At 57.0% G+C, this 16278-nt stretch overlaps 1 pseudogene across 1 annotated transcript; it reads right to left on the bottom strand.

Annotated features, from left to right (window-relative positions):
- Positions 1 to 6551: 6551 nt before the first annotated feature.
- On the bottom strand, positions 6552 to 12724 carry LOC310888615 (interleukin-11 receptor subunit alpha-like; annotated as a pseudogene). The gene is made up of 9 exons: positions 12585 to 12724; positions 10984 to 11016; positions 10475 to 10638; positions 10211 to 10374; positions 9972 to 10113; positions 7169 to 7264; positions 6938 to 7037; positions 6654 to 6736; positions 6552 to 6571 (listed from the first exon to the last, which is right to left on the bottom strand). The product of its transcript is annotated as an interleukin-11 receptor subunit alpha-like (transcript).
- Positions 12725 to 16278: the final 3554 nt, after the last annotated feature.

The following is a 16278-nucleotide window of genomic DNA, read 5'->3' as shown; positions in this document are numbered from 1 at the left end:
CCCTGGCCTGCTGGTTGGCTTGGGGCCACTCAGCACCACAGCCAAATCAGGATCCAGCCTCCAGGGACCCAAGATGTGGGGAAGAGCAAGGACAGCGCCTGCTGCCCATGGCAGCCCGTCACCTCTCACAGGTGCCATGCAGAGGCAGGAAGCATTCTCTTGATGAAAACCACCGAGGAAGAAAATCCCAGAACCTTTAGCCTACAGACAGAGCCGCTCCAGGACCTGGGCTGGAAGCTGAGCTCAGGAAAACATCATGGCAATGGGGTGACATTCTGAGGCAAGGGGAATTGCTGGTCTCTCGATGTCCTCAGCTCAGAGGTAGAGTCAATAGCCAGGGGTGATGGGGACGGGTTAGCAGAGCAGGGTAATAGTTAGCCTGGAGATATGGGGGAGGGGGAGTTGTCTCTGATGCTGTGGCTGTGCAGGCACACAGGCTGCACAGCCAAATATTTCCCCCCTGGGTCAAACCCTCCTGGATCTGTAAATCTCACCATCCAGAGCAATGCAGCCACATCTGTGTCAAATTGCTGTTCTGCAGCCTTCGGGGCCAGTGACACACAGGGCAAAGGGATGGGGAAGCCTCTGGCCATGGGGACGCACCAGAGCCCAACGCCATCCATTTTGTCTTCGCCTCTGCCCCGATCCCAAAGCCCCAGGCACGTCCCTGGCTGTCAGCACATGCCAACACAAGCACTGTCCGGGAGCCCAGCCATGCTGCAGCGAGCCAGAAGGGCTTCTCGCCTGCCCTGCTTGTGGTCCAGTGGTCGTGGCAGCAGGTCAGTGGGTTTGGCCGAGGCGTGCCGCCCTGAGCCGCATGCTGCTCACCAGCTCCCGACAGCTCCCTCGGTTTCTGTTCCCCAGCCACCCTTCTTTCATTTTCTATGCGTTCTTTTTTAAAAACTATAAATAGCCCCAAGAGGGATTTTCCATCCTCAAGGAGGAAGAGGCAATTATTCCTTCCCAAAGGAAGTGTCCAGGAAGCCTGAAGGACCCTTCTCACCCAAGAACAAACCATGCCCAACAACAGCCCCGGACAGGAAACATCGGAGGCAGCAAACGGAGCTGATGCTGCCAGGAGCAAGGCTTCCGAGCACTTTGCTTTTAGTTCATTAACATTCCTAGCAGCTCCTTGCACAGCCCCGCTCCTCCACTCTGGCTGTTTGCGGACCCTTGCACACGTGTCCGAGTGTGGCGGGGCTCTGGAGGTCTGGGTTTGCCCCGAGAGCAAAGTGGCAGGCTGCTGACAGGCTGCAGACGTGCCAGAGCCAGTAGAAAACTCAGAAAACTTCTGCACAAGATTAGTATAGAGACCATGAAGTACTCTAGGGCTGAATTCAAACAAGCACACACAAGCCTGGAAAGACATCTGAGCTGGCAGAAGATCTTAGCCGAGCACACACATCCACCTGCACAGCCTCCATCCCTTCCTCCTTTATTTACACCCAGCACAAGGGCTTGCACATGGAGCTGGGGGCTTGCCCTCCTGCTAGCAGGCACGAGGACACATCTGGCTCACAAACCACAGTGCTGTTATAAATGACTGAGTCCCAAATAGGATTACAATCAAAGTTTACAATTTATTAAACGAATAGAGGCAAGCAAACAGCGCTGGGTGCGCCGGGAGTCTCTGCTCCACCAGGACGCACACCTGTTACGTAAGGCGGCTGGTTTTTATGCTCCTAGGCTAATACATATTCATTACTACTTCTAGAAGAGGCAGGGTTATTATAATTGGTTTCCCGAATCCGAAGTCCTCCCAGGTGCACCTGCTTATCAGTCTCTGTTAGTCTCTCGGGGGCCGCTCGGACAGGGAGGCTCATATTCTTCCTCCTTATCTGGTGGTCTCTTGGCCGGCTGTCAGAAGTTACTGCACGTCTGTGCAGAGTCAGCAGTTTTTCTCTGAAGAAATCCCTCTGTTCTCTTATTACCTAAACCCAGGACTCAATGTTAACCCTTCAAGTCCCTTAGTGGCACGAATTGCTGGACCATTCCTTACAGTGTGGTTAATCCCTAGCAAAGCTTCTGGGTTTAGCTTTGTGGCCGCCCACAGTTCAAGGTGTTATGTGGGGTTATCCAGATGCCTCTCTTGCATTTATGGGGTGAGGGATGGATCTCCTAGGACTGGGGCAAAACCAGACGTGTGGGAAAGAAGGGCAATTCAAAAAATGGCAAAAAATCAAGATGTCCCTGGCATGGAGGACCACCGTAGGTTGCTTGCTGGGCAGGTTTGGCCAAGCTCCCACCCCCCAGCCCCGCAGCAGGCAGCCCCAGGTCCCCAGCCCCCAGGCTTTGCTCTGAGGAAGGATTTTCTATTCTTAGTCTCCTCTGCCGGAGGAAGGCATGTAACTCCTCGGAAGGCTGTTTTAAAGGCAGTGTTTGCCATCTAGTGGGAAAATAGGGTCTGGGCATCCTTCTTGACTGATCTGAGCCTGGGGAAGGATGGGGCTTGGGGCCTTGGCCCCTGCAGAAGCTCTGGGGAGAAGGAAATGAGGAGAGGTGCTGCTGCCTCAGCTTCCTGCACAGCTTTGCCCAGGCAGCTCACCTGGCCCTTTGCAGCCAGCCATAGATGCACAAGTGCAGACCAACAGCCCAAGCCCTTGGGGTTGCTCCTGGCTGTGCTGGTGCCCTGTATATGTGGGGAGCTAAAGAAAGTGCTCTGGAGTAGGAAGAAAGCACCATGACCTGGTGACTTCCATCCCAGCATCATCCTGGAGCACAAGATGCAGCTGGCAGGAGGTGAGCAGGTTGGGATGCTCCCTGGCCCTCCCCAGAGGATGCTCCCAAAGTGTTTCCTACTCTCCTTCAGTCTCCGTAGCTCTAGAGGCAGCTGGAGGAGAGGTGTGAACTCTTGCTTGGACACTGGGCCTGCTTTCAGTGAAAAAAAAAAAAAAGCTGGCAGGGAAACTCAGTGCTTGGTGAGCTCATCCAAAGTGCTGCTGCTGGGCTGAGGAGGGAACAGCCATTTGCAGAGACCATCACAAGCAGCACTGCTTCGGTACAGCTAAGCTGCTGGTTTAGCCTCCCAGCACCTCTGTGTCCCTGTGTTTGGCGTTTCTAGGCCATGAAAGACAAAAAGTGTCCTGGAGGCAGAGAGGGTGGCAACCACAGCAAACAGGGAAAGAAACAACCCTTTTGTGCAGGGAGAAGCCTATAATAGGGCAGCAAGAAAAGGTGTCTCAGGCCTCTCCTCTCCCCACATTTGGGTGCCAGCACATCTGGCCTGCCAGGTGATGCCCAGCTTTCTCTTTCAGGAAAGAGAGCTGATGCTGGGCACAGAGTTTGCAGCTAGAAAGGGAGGCAGATGAAGAAAAGGTAGCATGGGTGAACTCTGGGGTCTCTAGTGTGCTAGGGGCTTAGACCCTCTAGCAAGACCCCAGGCAGAGATATCCCACTCGCAGATGAGTTGAAATCTAGAGCCAAGGTAAATACCCAGCACTGGGTTTTTAAAGCATTTGTGTCTGGATTCACTGTGCCCCTGGGGCAGGATCCCTGCCCTGCTCCCCCTGCCCGGACAGTGTGAGACCAGGAGGGTGGAGATGCCCCTCTCTGCCCAGTGCAGGGGCTGAGTTTCTATTGACTCAGGCTCTGTCTCCTCATGCCAGCTGTGTTACCACTTCCTTGGGGACTGGGTGTGTGGGTCACACGCAGGACCTGTCCCCAAACACCATCCTCGCTCTGCCAACGGGCCTCCCATTGCCAGCTTTACGCACTTGGCCTCCCAGCCATCCTCACAAATCAGTCCCTGCACAATGAGCATCTTTGACACTCAGGATAGTATTTGGGTGTCCAAACAGTTCATCTGTCTATTCATTCATCTATCCATCTGTCCCTCCCTCTGCCCAGTCCTTGTATTCCCCTATACATCTGCGTGGTTCCTTCCCCCAAGCCATGCATCCTTCCCTCCCCACTGATTCAGTCTGTGTATGTGTTCCTTCCTTTCTCCCTTGCCCCAGGACATATACATGATTCATTCCCTCGTATTCCCTAGGATCTACCAGGGTTGCTTCTTTCTCTTTCCTGGAGGAAACAAGAAGAGAGCAGCAGGAGAGTGACGTGAGGGCTCTTTTGCAGACAACCTGCCTCCTCCTGTGCAAAGCACAGCCTGCCCTGGAAGTGATGGGGGAGAGGAGTCGGGGCTCGAGGGCCAGCCCAGACATTTGGCAGGACCTGCACCACCCAAGAGACCTGGACACCGCTGCACAGCCCGTGACCCATCACGGTGACTGCAGCAAGGCAGGACTGGCAGCACCACTGCCTGCCCTGGGTGTATCCCAGCAGGGCTCCTGAAGGGATGAAAGACATGGACTCCTGATGGCTCTTGAACAGGAGACCTTTATTGCCCTTTTTCACTACTACATATACTTTCCCTGTAGCCCCATGCACTGTCCACGCGCCTGAACCTGTCATACAATTGGTTAGAGACCCTCAGACATGCGCCTCAAGCCAGACAGCAATTGGCCACTGCCCAAAGCTCATCTTTAACACTGTAGCTAAGTTAATTTATCTCGACCTTGCTCAAGTTTTTGTTTCTACTGCTTATTTCCTCATTATCTCTAAATTCAGGGACGTGAAACAACGCAAAGCCACCTGTGAATTCCTTTCCCATAGGCTCCGGCCTCCTACAAGCTCAGCTGCAAGCCAGAGCCACCAAAGAGCCCGAGCCCTGAAGGAAGTGCCCTGGCCCGGTGGTGGGACAGGGAGGTGCCAGCACTGGGACTGCTCTCATGGTCACTTCCTGTTTTTCTCCTCTGCAGCTTGGAGGCAAAGTTGACTTTGGCATCTGGAGGCCTCTCCTTTATCCCAGATTGCTGTTCACCCCAGCCTCATGTCTCACTGCTCCCGTGTCCGGTGCTAGCTCAAGCTCTCTGGGCACGCAGCCCCCAGCAGTATACCTATGCACTGTACCTTCAGACCCCCAAACATTGCTCTCGCTGCTTCTCTGGGCTTCCAGGCTGCACTTGTGTCACAGTTATGGGCTGCTGGGGGACATGGGCATGGCTCTTGGCACCAGCTCAGATGCACAAGGTTCCTGTGGTCCCTGCCAGCTCCCCTGCTGCCCTGGCCATCAGCAATTCCCTTTTATTTGGAGCAAGACTGGACTCTCTGAGGAGCTTTTAAGCAGGGGAGGATGTGGGGGCCAGAGCTGTTGGCTCCCACTCTCCCATTTTCCGGCCATTGCACTCCTGAGGCACAAGCAGGCATCCATCTTTAAACCAGCACCAGGTGCTGGCCACACGCTCAGCTCACTTTGCAAACGCTGGAGCCACAGCTGTAGGATGGGTGTTGTACATGTTCAACAGCATCCTATGGACAACCGCAGCCCTGATTCCCTTCACAGCACTGTTCAAGTGGGATCTGGTGGTGGCAAGAACTGTTTTCAAGGCAGGAAGGGCTTTCCATGGTGTGCAGGGGACCAAGGGGAGATGAGGGTGGCTGTGGCACATCAGGAAGAGGGGCACAGCTGGGTTGGGTGCTGCAGGCTTGGCTCCCATCCCAGTATGGCACCATCCCAGCAGCATGTCAGAGATGGAGGGCTGGTGGGAGGTGGGCATGTGCCTGGTGGTGCCACCAGCCTTTGCAAAGGGCACAGAGCTGCCCCCCTCCCTGGCAGAGACCAGCTTTCATCCCCATTTCCAAGATGCTGGGGTAGGATCCGACCAGAGCCACCTCCCAGCCCTGCCTCACATGGGGACCACATTGGGATGGATCCTGCCTCAGGCAGCCCTGGGTAACACAGAGCCTCCAGACCCACCTCATGCTGCTGCTGCTTGCATTTCCCCATCTGGATCTGGTTGGGCACAGAGCTGCTGGCACCAAGCACCAGGGCTGGTGCCAACACATTGAAGCGATTACAGGGGCTGGGTCAAGGTGTGAGGAGGGACCTGAGCAGCACACGTCAAGCAGGGAGCTTTGCAGAAGGTTGTGTCCCTACTGCAGGACAGGCGAGATGCCCCAGCCATCAGCCTGCATCCTCTGCTGGCATTCAGCAAGGGCTGAGCAGGGCGAGGGTCTCTGGCAGCCCCCTGGCATCCTGGGGAGAGGCTGCTGGGGACCAGCCCTGCACCTCCTGCAAGGACAGTCCCCATGCTGGCATTGCTCCCCTCCTGCCCGGCACCCGGTGCGACGGGGCCTTGCCTGGGCAGTGCCAATGCTACCCCATTTATTGGGATCACCGGGGGGGGGGTGTCCCTTCTGCCTTCAGACGGCTAGTGGAGGGGGCTCAGCGATGCCCAGCACCCTTGGGAGCCTGTGCGCATGGTCCCCCTCGAGTTAGCACGACACAGCGGTGTGGGGCTGGCTCGGTGCCCCATCCCCATGTGTTCAGCATGGCTCGTCACCCTGAGTCTGAGGTGTCTCCAGACGGCTCCTGGCAGGCACGGGCAGCCCAAAGCACCTGGAAGCACAGCCTCTGTCCTTAGGGTCCATCCCGCACCTCGAGGGTGCTGGGGGCAATGTCCTAGGCTGTGCAGTGTGGGGCCCTTGGGGCCAACAGTGGTGTCATGGCCCATACGTGGTGAGCGGGTGCACGGAGTGAGGTCGGCTGGGGCTCATGGCAGGATTTGGGTCCCTGCAGAGAAAGAGAGAAGGGGGTCAGTGGCACTGCCCTGCCTGAGCAGGCCCCTTCCCTGTGCCCCCGCCCTGACACTCACTCAGCAGAGTCTTCAAGTGGGTGGCAGCAACCAAGAAGTTGTGGGGTTTGGTCTCGTCTTTGCTGTGTTTCCTCACTCGGAGCCTGGGGACAAAGCAATGGCAGCTGAGGACCCCAGGCAGCCCTCCCTGGGCGCAGGGACTGCTCTGCACCCCTATCCAGCTGTGTCCAGCTGTGCTGGGACCCCAGCACAGGGCTGGGGGACACGGGGTGCCCATGCTGGGGGATCGGGGACAGATCAGAGTGGGATGGGGACAGCATTCATGAAGCCAGAACCCCACCTACCAGATGAGGATGGTGATGATGAGAACAGCAGCCAGGACGAAGAAGGCGAAGATCCCAAGGAAGACCAGGATGGCCATCTTCTCCAGGGGATCGCTGCGGTCTGGGACAGGAAACTGTCACGGCCAAGGAATGCCACAGACCGCGTCACTCGTCGAGGACCTTGCGGCCAGGCTTTGGGACCTGCTCCCACCCCAGTCCCCAGCCTCGTGTGCAACCCCCAGCTCTACTCACTGATAGGCTCAGGGTTGGGAGCCTGCGAGGGCTCCTCAGCCAGGCTCTCCAGGCTGGTGTCTGTAGTGGTTCCTTCACTTGCCGTGGTGGCAGGGTCTGGGAGGGCAGCAGGGTTGGGAATCAATCACCCAAAATCATGGGTAGCATTGCAGGGTGGAGTAAAGAAGGGTGCCTTTGGGGTGTTGCTGTGCTGTGGGGGCTTGGGAGCCCAAGGGTGCTCCTGGCAGCTCTGCTATGCCCTGAGGGCCATGGGGGACAATTCCCAAACCACACCCTACCATGGGACAGCAGGAGGTGGGAGCTGCTTTGCCCCCTTGCAGCTCTACCTCCCACTATGGGGCCAGTTTCTGGGTGGTGCATGGTACCAGCTGTCCTGGGGCAACTTGAAGAGACCCCAGGAGCTGGGGCTTGCCCTGGTGACACCCGAGGGAGGGGGATGACATGGGGAAAGGGCTGCAGAGGGGCAGCCCGGGGTGCTGGAGGGGCTGTGGGAAGGATGGTGCAAGCTGGGAGGACCTCTGCCCTACACCTCACAGTATCACACACAGTATCACAGATTTCTAGGTTGGAAGAGACCTCAAGATCATCGAGTCCAACCTCCGACCTAACACTAAGTGCTCCACTAAACCATATCGCTAAGCTCTACATCTAAACGTCTTTTAAAGACCTCCAGGGATGGTGACTCCACCACCTCCCTGGGCAGCCCATTCCAATGCTTAATAACCCTTTCCGTAAAGAAGTACTTCCTAACATCCAACCTAAAACTCCCCTGTCGCAACTTTCGCCCATTCCCCCTCGTCCTGTCACCAGGCACGTAGGAGAACAGACCAACCCCCACCTCTTTACAGCCTCCTTTAAGGTAACTGTAGAGAGCGATAAGGTCGCCCCTGAGCCTCCTCTTCTCCAGGCTGAACAAGCCCAGCTCCCTCAGCCGCTCCTCGTAAGCCTTGTTCTCCAGACCCCTCACCAGCTTCGTTGCCCTTCTCTGGACTCTCTCGAGCACCTCCATGTCCTTCCTGTAGCGAGGGGCCCAAAAGTGAACACAGTACTCGAGGTGCGGCCTCACCAGAGCCGAGTACAGGGGCACAATCACTTCCCTAGACCTGCTGGCCACGCTGCTTCTTATACAGGCCAGGATGCTGTTGGCCTTCTTGGCCACCTGGGCACACTGCTGGCTCATATTCAGCCGACTATCAACCAATACTCCCAGGTCCCTCTCGGCCAGGCAGCTTTCCAGCCACTCATCTCCCAGCCTGTAGCTCTGCTTGGGGTTGTTGCGCCCCAGGTGCAGGACCCGGCACTTGGCCTTGTTGAACTTCATACAGTTGACCTCAGCCCATCGCTCCAGCCTATCCAGATCCTCCTGCAGAGCCTTCCTGCCCTCGAGCAGATCGACACACGCACTTAGCTTGGTGTCATCTGCAAACTTACTGAGGGTGCACTGGACGCCCTCATCCAGATCATCGATAAAGATATTAAAGAGGACCGGCCCCAGTACCGAGCCCTGGGGGACACCACTAGTGACCGGCCTCCAACCAGATTTGACTCCATTCACCACAACTCTCTGGGCCCGGCTATCCAGCCAGTTTCTAACCCAGCGAAGCGTACGCCAGTCCAAGCCCCGAGCAGCCAGTTTCTTGAGGAGAATGTTGTGGGGAACTGTGTCAAAAGCCTTACTGAGGTCAAGGTAAACCACATCCACAGCCTTTCCCTCATCCACCAAGCGCGTCACTTGGTCATAGAAGGAGATCAGGTTTGTCAAGCAGGACCTGCCTTTCATAAACCCATGCTGACTGGGCCTGATCGCCTGCTTGCCCTGCAAGTGCCGCGTGATGACATTCAAGACAATCTGCTCCATGAGCTTTCCTGGCACTGAGGTCAAACTGACAGGCCTATAGTTCCCCGGGTCTGCCCTGCGGCCCTTCTTATAGATGGGCGTCACATTGGCTAGCCGCCAGTCAACTGGGACCTCCCCCGATAGCCAGGACTGCCGATAAATGATGGAAAGCGGCTCGGCCAGCTCCTCCGCCAGTTCTTTCAGTACCCTCGGGTGCATCCCATCCGGCCCCATCGACTTGCGCACATCCAAGCTCCGTAGCAGGTCGCCAACCATTTCCTCATGGATAGCGAAGGCCACGTCCTGTTCCCCATCCCCTTCCACCAGCTCAAGGCACTGGGTATCCAGAGAACAACCGGTGTTGCCGCTAAAGACTGAGGCAAAGGCGGCATTAAGCACCTCAGCCTTTTCCTCATCCTTAGTAACTAGGTTTCCTCTCGCATCCAGTAAAGGATGGAGATTCTCCTTAGTCCTCCGTTTCGCGTTGATATATTTGTAAAAGGATTTTTTGTTGTCTTTAACGGCAGTAGCCAGGTTGAGCTCCAGATGAGCTTTGGCCTTTCTAATTCTCTCCCTGCACAGCTTCGCTACATCCTTGTAGTCCTCCTCAGTGGCCCGCCCTTTTTTCCAAAGATTATAAACCCTCTTTTTTCTGCTAAGCACAAGCCGCAACTCTCTGTTGAGCCAGGCCGGTCTTCTTCCACGCCGGCTCGTCTTTGGACACGTGGGGACGGACCGCTCCTGTGCCATCACGATTTCCTTCTTGAGGAGCGCCCAGCCTTCCTGGACTCCTCTGCCCTTCAGAACCGCCTCCCAAGGGACTCGGCCAACCAGCGTCCTGAGCAGCTCAAAGTCAGCCCTCCGGAAGTCCAAGACAGCAGTTTTACTGGTCCCCTTCCTGGCCTCGCCAAGAATAGAGAACTCTACCATTTCGTGGTCACTCTGCCCAAGACAGTTTCCGACCACCTCTGACCAGTGTGGCCTGTGCCTCCGTGCTCCACTCGCTCCAGTTCTCCACGTCCAGGAAATCCTTTGCGCTCACTTGCACCATGTGCTCCAGCCCCGTGAAGGCATCCGTGATCACCTCAGACGGGTTCACCGTCTCCACCTGCTCAGTGGGAGATGTCGGGCACGTGGGCACCCCAACCCAGGGCCACCATCCCACCTTAGTACCACTCACTGTGCCCACGCGGCTGACCGCTTACCACAGACCAGGAGCAGTGGATGACGGGGCGGTACTGGAGCCGAAACCAGAGCTGGAAGTGGGGCTCCTTGGGCCAGGACGCTGGGTACTTCCAGCTTACCTAGAGCCGCCGCAGGGCTAGGGGGACAGGCTCCACCACCAAGCCCTCTGGAGGATCTGGCTTAACTGGGTGGTAGGGGACAGGGACACCATGTCAGGCCATGTCCCCACACCCTGTGCTGCACCATGGATGGACGAACAGACGGACAGAGGGATGGGCACTCACTGATGGCCCGCATGGTGATGTCCAGGAGGCGGAAGCTGGAGCCCAGCGGGTTCACCTCAGTGATGTTCAGCCGGTAGGAGCTCCAGAACTCCGACCAGTGAACAGTGCAGGTACCAGCGCGGGCCGGATCCTGCAGGCACGGCCCCACATGCCCACTCTTGTTCCTGCCGGATGGGGAGGTGGGGTGGTGACATGTCCCCCCCGCCCTGGTTGTACACAGTTTCCTGGTGCTGCTAAGGGGGTGACACATGGGGAGAACACTGCACCAGGAGCCCGATGGAGGAGGCAACCCCTGTTACAGCTCTGGCAGGGTCCGGGCATCTCCTGTCACCCCCAGATCCCCAACATGGCCGAAGGGACCCCCCCATCCCAGCTCCATGGCTTGAAGAGCCTGTTCCTCCATGTGGTCCCCAGCTCTCGCCTCAGGGACCCCAGTGAGGACAGGGGCAGAGCCTTTTGGATGGGGACTGGTTCCCAGGGCACGGGACCGGGGTAGGAGTGAACCCTACCTCCGCTTCTCTTCTCCTGTCAGTGATTTCTTCCTGCCAAGGAAAGACAGAAAAGCTGAGGACTGGGGGACAGGGGGCAGCATGAAGCCAACCCCACCATGACCCAGAACTGGGACATGGGTCTCTGCACAGGCCCTGGGGGGCTGCTCTGCCGCACTCCACTCCCACCTTGCAGCCCATGGGCACCACAGCACAGGGGCTGGAGCTAACGCTGTGAGAAACAAAGCTGTGTTTTTGCAATAGAACTTGTTTTTGCAGTGGAAAATTCCACTAACCTTGCATATTCAAAAGTGATTGTGCAGCATAGCAGTGGGGAGTATGTTAAGCAGATAAGGGGAAGGTCCCACTGTCCCAAAATAAGGAGGATAGCTAAGAAAAACAGGATGAACAGTATAAAATCAGTAAAAACAAAAATCACGGGCCCTCTAGTCACGAGAGAAGAAGGAAAAAAAATGGAAAAGGAGAAATTAATGGTTGGTCAAATCAAACTGTACATATATGGTATAGAAGTGCATTGAGTAGCTTGTGAACCTGTAGTACTCAGCCAATGAGGAAACAGGGGAGAAATCAGGTGTCGGGTAATAGGGAATATAAGGTTATGATAAACTTTTACTGTGTGTTCCTGCTTGCAGGATGCCTGCCATTGCAATCACGAATAAAATAGCTTCACAGAAGGTCCTGTCTGAAGAAACTTATTGAGATTTTTCTCACAACACTGTGCCCAGCCTTGCCAGCGAGGAGTAGGGGGCTGGGGGTCCCAGGCTAACCGGGATGCGCAGGAGGGTCCCCAGAGCTGGAGGATACCTCCTGCCCGCTGCTCTTCAGTGCGCAGTGGCAGCGAGCATGCAGGCATGCTAATAAAAGTGGCCCTGGAGGGACGTGGTGTTATTTTCCACTCCCCAGCAGCTGGCTTGCTCTTGCCCTGCGCTCAAGCTCCAAGACCTGCTGCTTTCTGCTGCCAGCTCCGCATGGCTCTAGTTCTGACCACCCTCTCCCCACCGTGCATATGCACTCAGGGGTGCCTGGGGGGGGAATCAAGGAGAGCCCTGCTCCCCTCCTGCGCCTGCATGGCTGGCAGCAGGGACCTGCTGCAGGTTTTATAGGATATGGCTGACTTCAAAGCAGCCCCGCAATTTGGCCTGCCGTGATAATTAGAAGCAACGGCAGCGCTGTTTCACCAACTCCTTTCATCCTGAAGCAAGCTGAAGCGCTTGGCAGCTTGCAGATGACCCACTTCTCTTGTCCACCCCCTCCGGCACCGGCAGGGCGGGAGGGAGCCTGTGCCGGACCCTAACACTGCTCGGGAACCCCTCTTTGAACAACCGAGTGCTCAGTACCATGCGCACCCTGAAGCACGTCCTGCTCCAGGAAACAGCCTGGCCCTTGGCCACAATGCTCTGGGGCAGGCAGCAAACCCAGGGTGCAGGTTAGGAGATCTGCAGGACACAAAAGGGACCCCCGGAAGGTCTGGAGCCTGCGGGGAGGCAATGAGCAGCGAGGGGTCCCCTGTCCTGCAGCACAGCCAGCACGCGGGGACCTGCATGCATCCCCTCTTGGCACCCCCTTGCCACTGCTGACCACCCAGCCCACGGAGACACTACTCATGCCCCAGCCGCAGGGACACGGCGTGCAGGAGGCTGCCGTCCTTGCTGTGGCAGCTGTAGGTCCCCGTGGTGGCCAGGCTGGCATGTGGCAGCACCAGGGCTCCCTGACGGATGGCCAAGCCCTCCGGCAGTGCCATGGCCCCCTCTTGTCTCCATTGCACCAGCGAGCTGGGGAGGAGAGAGATGGGGTGTTAGGGGATGGGAACAGCGGGGACACCCCACAAAATTTGGGGGAGAGCTGATGGGGAGACAGGCACAGCTGGGGATGGAGACATTGACTCTGCTCCCAAACTGTTTTTTTGGAGCCCACCCATTAAACCATCCCATGGTCTGAACACAAAACACATACCCGGCATGGGCACCGGTGCACAACAGGGTCACATTCGTCCCCACCTGGCTGTACTGCACACCTGGAGGGACACACAGAGGGGTGTCAGCCCCACATGCCACCCTTGGGGTCCTGCTGCACGTGGGGAACTGGGAAGGACTGGTTCCAACTGGGGCTGGGGAATGGGCAGCTGCAGGGGAGCTGATGCCACTCTCCCTGTGCTCAGCAAAGCTGCAGGTGTCCATGGTCCACACACCAAACCATGAGGAATCGGGGTTGCAAGAAATGAGAGAAATGGGGTGATGTCACCACCCTCTTGAGCTCAGAGGGTGGTGATCGGCGGCGCAGAGTCTGGCTGGAGACCCGTGACACGGGGCCTGGAGCATCTTCCCTATGAAGAAAGGCTGCGAGACCTGGGTCTGTTCAGCCTGGAGAAGAGAAGACTGAGAGGGGATCTCATCAATGTGTATAAATACCTGAGGTGTGGGAGACAGAGGGATTTGGCCAACCTCTTCTCAGTGGTTTGTGGGGACAGGACAAGGGGCAATGGCCATAAGACGGAGCACAGGAAGTTCCGTACCAACATGTGAAAGAACTTCTTCACGGTGAGGGTGACGGAGCACTGGAACAGGCTGCCCAGGGAGGTTGTGGAGTCTCCTTCTCTGGAGATATTCAAGGCCCATCTGGATGCCTACCTGGGCAACCTGTTCTAGGGAACTTGCTTTGGCAGTGAGGTTGGACCCAATGATCTCTTGAGGTCCCTTCCAACCCCTACAATTCACTGATTCTGTGAATCTGTATGTGCTAAAAACCCAGAGAGGTGGGGAGCTTGGCTCTGGCTTCCCCTGTGCAAGGGGGGAAAGGAACATGTTGCTCCTCTATCACACCATGATGCTCCTGCATCACACCACAGTGCTCCAGATACCTTGTGGGAGCTGCTCTCCGCCCTCCTGCACACACCAGCCAGCCTCATATGCAAGTCCCACACATTAATTTCATGAGACTGTCATAAGCTTTTCCTACTAAACCACACGGAGAAATGTTCCAAAGAAACATCAGTGAAAAGAGTGAAAAGAGCCAAAACTATGCTGGTAACTGATACTAACTGGGAATACTAGGCCTGAAAGTAAAATATTTCAGTGATGGAAAAAAAGACTTAAAATACACTTTAAAAGCAGACACCAAAAATAACTCCAAGCACCACATTGGCCAAAATTAAGGGATGGTGCTCGGGGGGATCAGGGAGAGGGGAGAGTGTGCTAGTGTGGACTGGACATAGTTTGAAAATAAAATAATTTCTTCTCCTGTCTGTCCTGCTTTATGCAGCACGTGCTGTGCAAATGCTGCAGAGGTGAAGGCAGAGCTGCCTTGCTGCAGTCCCAGCCCAGCCCCAACTTTTTGCCCCCCGGACCCTCTCATTTTTTCCCTACAGCCCAGGAGGGAGGGGGTGCTCCCAGTGACCTGCCCGACCACTGCCAAAGCCCAGCCACAGCCAAACATCACAGGACAGGACATGGGGCAATCCCTTCTGTGCCCGCCCGATGGCCACAAACAAAAGCCCACAGGAGGGGTGGCAGCCACAGCATCATCCCACCGGGCAGGAACCACAGACCCGGGGACTTTGTGCTCCACCAGTGCTGCGGTGTGGCTGGCGGCCAGCCACTTGGGGCCAGGCAGCCGCTCAACGCAGGAAGGATGCCCTGGCTTTCTGCGACCTAACTTCCTCACAGAGGGTAAAATAACTGTGCAAATGAATGCCCACACACGTGTATGGTTGGGATGTCTTCCTTAGCTGCGCTGCTATCTCCCAAACCCCACACAGGTGGAGTCTGGCCCCTCTATGTCTGCACCAGTGGTGACGCACCCAGGGACAGGGAGTCCTGGCACAGTGGCCCAGAGCCAAGCCGGGGCAGAGGGAACAATTGGAGCCTTTCTTCCTCCCCGCGTGTTGGTCCCAGGCCGAGAAGGCTGCTCCCTGACTGGATGGGGTGACCTCCCTGACCATGGCTGGGTCAGTGGGGACAGCCCAGGGTGGGTGGCTCAGCCCTGGGATGGTGGTAATGTTGGGCACCCCTGCCCTGGTGCAGGATGGTCTCATTGCACCCAGGCACCAGCTGAAAATGCAAGGTGCTGTCTTCCACCCCGCACCACCTGGCCGTCCCTCTGTCCTGCTGGGCATCAGTCCTAGTATGGGATGGTGGGTACATGGCCAGCAGCTGCTGCTTTCCCCCCAGGGCTCCACAGCACCAGTTCCCACAGCCACGTTGGGAAAGGGCAAGGGCTGGGGTGGCACGGCTGCGAGCAGCATGCTTCATGACTTTTTAGCCCATCTGAAGATTTTCTGATTGAGGCTTTTGGGGAGCTGTGGGACAAGTCCTGCTGCGAGCCCCATCCTGCAGAAACCAACTGCAGCATCATTTTAAACCTAAATGCTACAAATCAAAATGTCCTGCCCCACCCCCCCAAATCACAGCTATGTGCACCAACACTGATGCACATGTGGGATGTGACAGTCCCCTCGGCATGGCCGTGCTGTGCCATGCCCTGCAGTGGCCTGGCAGAGCTCGGCACAGATTCCTGTGGGAGGCCAACTTTCCATTGCACTCGCTGCTTTGAAAGACAGTGGTTTTGGTGGATTTTTTTTTTTTTTGCTTTGCTTCATTTGAAGTCACTCTTCAAAGAGGAAGAGACACACACAGAGCCAGGGGTGGGGCAGGGGGGGACACATGCAGACGATGCCGCATTGGCGGGGGGGAACAGGGCTGGGGGCGCACACGGGTTGCTCCCCACTGAGTGCACAAACCTGCGGTGCCTCCTAACCCCTCCGCAGGGTGGTCTGGGGCAGCATCACTGAAATGGAGACATGGCGGGGGGAAACACCATGAGCACTTGGCAGCTCTGCCCACCATGTGCTGGGTGCTTCTGGAGTCACCCACCTGCAAAATGCCACCCTGCAGTGGGCAAGGTGTGACACTGGCCAGCTCCAGCACCCTGGCCATGCCATCGTGCTGCACTCCTGTTGCTCGAGCATCCCTGGCCCCGCTGCCCAGCCCCAGCTCTCTGCCAGTGCCTGCTATGGGAAACTGCTCCCGTGGCCAAGGGCGGTGGTGTTTTGAAGCAGCAGGAACGTCTCTCTTCAGCTTGTTTTCGTTCGGGGTCGGGCAGGGACCGCCCTGCTAAACCCCCCTCCTCCTGGCCGCCCTGCAGAAGTTCTGTCCCGCTCTGAGGAGCCACAGCGTGGCCTGAACCCGTGCCCACGCTGCTGCCCTGCCCAGAAAGCCGGTGGCGTCCCAGCCCCACAGCATGGCCAGGGCAGGCGGGGGGGGAGTGGTGACCCCCAGCCCTGCACACCCTGACACTGTC

This window comes from Anser anser (assembly GCF_964211835.1).
Source record: "Anser anser genome assembly, chromosome: W".
NCBI classification, from domain to species: Eukaryota; Metazoa; Chordata; class Aves; order Anseriformes; family Anatidae; genus Anser; species Anser anser.
The sequence above is the reverse complement of the archived record's forward strand: the minus strand, read 5'-3'. Positions and strand labels throughout refer to the sequence as shown.